The following is a 4,558-nucleotide window of genomic DNA, read 5'->3' on the forward strand; positions in this document are numbered from 1 at the left end:
GCAGGTTCACTGACACCAAAACACACAGTTCGTATTTTCAGTGTGCTGTAGCATCTCACCCTCTGGAGATGTGAATGACTCATGGCACTTGCCAATCTTAATGTTTCTATATTTTCACAGAATTTAAATCAATATTTTCATGGAAATTAAAACATAAAATACAATCGCAGAAACTTAACAGACAACTGTTTTCACTTTTCTGTATTTGTTTCCATTTTTTTAGAGCATCTTGGTATTTCGATGGCATTTCAGGTTCGAGGGATTCAAGGACATAGATTCAATCCCGGCAGGGACTGTATAGTGAAAATATTATGGTAACCAGAAGTCTGTCTTTTTTATTGCACCAAGTTTTCACCAAGTCCCTGAGCTCTGGCTAATGATGAAAGAGGGAACAAACAGACTCGTGTCTCCTGCCAAGCAGAGAGCTCTAGTGGATTCCACTAAACTCCCCAAGACAGCTGGGATGACCATCTACATTCATAAAGCCAAGAGCCAGGAGCCCATTTAACAAACGTTGGGGCAGCCAGAAGAGAGGGACAGAAGGCAGGAAAATGCATTCCACATCAAGGCGTGCTTAGAAGTCGAGAACAGTTTAGAGGAGAGAGGAATTCCCTTGACTTCTCAGTCAATAAATCGTTGCCCATTCTTTCACACTCTTCTCTCCAGCGGCCACTTTTAGCTGCGCCCCTTCCCATTCTCTCTCCCTCTAGCTACATTTATATACTCCTATTAAACCAAAGGCTCGATATGAATTTGATGCCTTTTTGCAGATGGCTGCCTCCTCCCTCGTGGGGTGAAGAGCAACGAGAGAGGCACACGATCTCCCATCTTTGTATGAAGGCAATGTACCATCGTGGGGGCCCCACCCTCATGACCTAATCACCTCCCAAGGGCCCTACCTCCAAGTGCCAGAGACTGGAGATTAGGGTTTTTTGGTTTTTTTTTTTTTTTTAAGATTTTATTTATTTATTTGACAGAGAGAGACACAGCGAGAGAGGGAACACAAGCAGGGGGAGTGGGAGAGGGAGAAGCAGGCTTCCCGCCGAGCAGGGAGCCCGATGCGGGGCTCGATCCCAGGACCCTGGAATCATGACCTGAGCCGAAGGCAGGCGCTTAACGACTGAGCCACCCAGGCGCCCCTGGAGATTAGGGTTTTAACACATGAACTTGGTGGTAGTGGTAGGGGGGTGGGGGACGCAACATGTGGTCCATTGCACGCATGTGTAATGCCAAAAATGTTGGCATCGTTCTTCCCGGGACACCGAAGTCTATCTGAGATCAAGCTATAAAGGAGATGAACTGTCTCTTTTGTGTCTACCCACTTCTTTTGAGCACGGGCAATCACAAGGACTTCATGGAGAAGGAGGCATTTGAGTTTTTAGGATGAGATTTCTATTTTTGGAGCTAGTGGGGTGGAAATTTCAGATGAAGGGAAAAAAGAATGAACAATTGCTTCTAGACTTACTTAGATTCTTATAGAGGGCTAAGTCTTCAGGCAGGTAGATGAGTTTTGGTGTTGTTTTCAAGAGGCCTTTTAGCATTTTTCACAGAGCAGTTAAGCCGGTTGTCTTTGCTACGTAAAATATGATGTCAACAGAGAAAGACCTACTTTTGAGCCTCATGTGGGTCATGTGGCTCTGCCCAGGAGCGCCTCACACCTGCCCGGACTTGGTGACAGACCATGGCTGTCTCAGCGAAAGCGCTCCCTCCCATTGGAAAAAAGAGCCCCTCCCCTCAAAATATTCAAAGCACATCTTCTGCCAAGAGAAGATTTGTAAATTCATCTCCTTCTCTTTCCCTGCTTTCTCCCTTGTCTTCGTCATGAACTCTGCCCTTCAATGGCCAGGGTCCCAGCCTTCTAAATAAACCAGGCTCACCCTGGCCCATCACCCAATCTCTCTGGGTGTGGGAGTGAACAGTAGAGAACAATCCTCTCGCAAGGCCGCAGCTGGAATAACCAGTAACAGATGTAGGAATGAATCATCATGCTCAGGGAGCCTGCCCGCATCCAAGCTGAAAGCATCTGTAAGGACGGCCGGCTTTATCCACCAGTAGTACACTGGCCCGTCATGTCGTCAAAAGGATCCCTTCCCAAAACGGTCATCTGTTTGCCACAGTGTCTGGAATTTCACTATTAGGTTTGGCAACCGACTCACAAAATGTTACAGCTGGTCAATCACCTCTTAGAAGCAGGACTAGAATGCTTGCCCTGTGGTTTTCCAGTACCTTGTGGAGTATCTCTGTGGGGAGATTGGGCGCACAAATTACTTGTTTGGGACAACAAATTCGTTCAACAGACATTGTACTGAGAGCCTACTCGACATTCAGCTGTGTAGGAGGTACTTTGGGATAGGCGACAGAAACCAGCCCTGCCCTTACCGTCAAGTAAGATCAAAGTCCTGAAATAGCCACACATAAACACCAACGGACCTTCTAGGTAGGTAAATGTGACAAATATAGCCATATATATATATAATCCAACCCCCCCAATTTCTGTCAAGTCTCTGTCAGAGGGCTTTAATTCCCATGAGTTTCTTCTTATAATCTGGAAGAAGTTTTCTTTTAGTTACCCCTGATCACCCAGATCATGGACTTTACATACTTTGGCTGATGTCTCTGATTTATCTCATGTCATATTTAGGTTATGAGGTCTCTGGCAATAAGTTATATTCGATCTGAAATATACTTGATCAGGTTGTGCTTTTTTAAAAGCAACATTTATTTTTGCAACTACTTGGAAAACCACATGGGACCAAGTTTCTAATAGCACAGCACCCTTCCTTTGTGAATTTCAAAGCAAGTTAGAAGATGTTAGCTAAATTTCCAGAAGACATCTTTAAACAGGACCCATACCCATTATGAAACGAGGATTAAAAGGATAATAATGCAAACTATGTAACATTCATTTATTTATTCATGACTCATTCAACAGAGTCACTGAGCACTTACTCCGAACCAGGCATTCTTGTTCCCAGCCAGTAAACAAGACAGATAAGGTTCAGGTTAGTGTCCTGAGCATATACATAAGCATCGACTTAAATAGAGAATAATAATATCAAACTCTTCTCAGTGTGGTGGCTTCATAAATAGTCGTTCATACTGTGCAACCTAGGTTATTATGTGGTGGCTTTTCCCACTACTTCAATATATTAGGCTGATAACACTCTTGATAGCAGTATCTCTTCTTGTAGATCTTGTCACATTCATGACATTCCAAAAATATTTTCTTAGGATTTCTGGGCCAGAATATGAAAGGCTATCTCACATTTAAAACAAGTTATTCGCAAGTTATTTCTAGGACTGTGTTCAGAATTATCCAGGCGTTATTTTAGAGGCAAAGACCGTAAGTAAAAGCTTGAAATGCAAATTTTTTAAGAGTGGACATTCTCAACCGAGACCTTACAGTCTTGTTCAAAACAGCCAGATAGGAGCGCCTGGGTGGCTCAGTCGGTTAGGCGTCTGCCCCCAGCTGGGGTCATGATCCCGGAGTCCTGGGATGGAGCCCCCTATGGGGGGGGGGGTCTGCTTCTCCCTCTGCCCCTGCCCCTGCTCTCTCTCTCTTAAATAAATAAATAAAATCTGAAAAAAAAACAAAAACAAAAACCCAGCCTGATAGCAAGCAGATGAGGGCTCTGTATAGTTTTAATTTTTGTGGTCTGGGACATTCTTCAAAACGACAAACCTGGCCCCCACTATTGTTGGGATGTTTCTTCTCTGCCTATTGAAAACTTTCTGCCCCTCTTCCGTTTATTTGCAAATATCGAGCTGCTGAAAGTTCTTGTGATTTTTGAGATTCCAAAGTAAATCTTGTCATTTCGTCTGTGGTTTGGGAGAAAGCCTAAGACCACGCAGTCGGCTTGGGGAAAACCTCTTCCCGTGCGCTGGCATAACCAAGTCCGGGTGTGCGGGCCGCCGGCCCCTACGCCTGTCCTGCAGTTCGTTTAGGGAAAAGCACTGTGAGCCACCCGGCACTTCATTTCACTCCTCTGTCCCTTTAGGCGGAGCGGAACTAATTTTCTTTGCACGGTCCCGACGTTAGTTCTCTCTCCCCACGCTCATCAGGGAAAGGGACAGGACAGGAATGAGGCGGCCGGTGGCTCGGTCCTGAAATCGGGCTTTCTCAGGCGCTTCGGAAGGAGAAAAGTTTCCTTTGTCAAACAAGTGACCACGTGGCGCTATGGCGGTCACCACCAGCAACCCCGTCAGACCGCCGGGAGCGGACTTGGGGGCGCGCCCGCCACCTCCTGAGCCGCCCAAGGGGAGCCCTGAAAAGTCGGGGAGCGGCTGGAACGCAAGAGAGCGATCACGACGCGAGAGAGGGGCGTGGACGGTGGGGTTCTCGGCAGTGGGCGGGCTCGGGGGGGCGGGATTCCGAGCGAGGGGGGCGCGGAGGGTGGGGTTGCCGACAGTGGGCGGGCTCTGGGTTGTGGGGGAGGGTTCCCGGGAGTAGGCGGGTTCGGGGGCGGGATTCCCGTGGTTAGGCGGACTCGGTGGGCGGGATTCTCGGGGGTCGGGGTGCGGAGGGCGGGGTCCCGGGAGTGCGGGTCGCGGGGCTCCC

The sequence above is a fragment of the Neomonachus schauinslandi genome, chromosome 6 (genome assembly GCF_002201575.2).
Source record: "Neomonachus schauinslandi chromosome 6, ASM220157v2, whole genome shotgun sequence".
Lineage (NCBI taxonomy): Eukaryota > Metazoa > Chordata > Mammalia > Carnivora > Phocidae > Neomonachus > Neomonachus schauinslandi.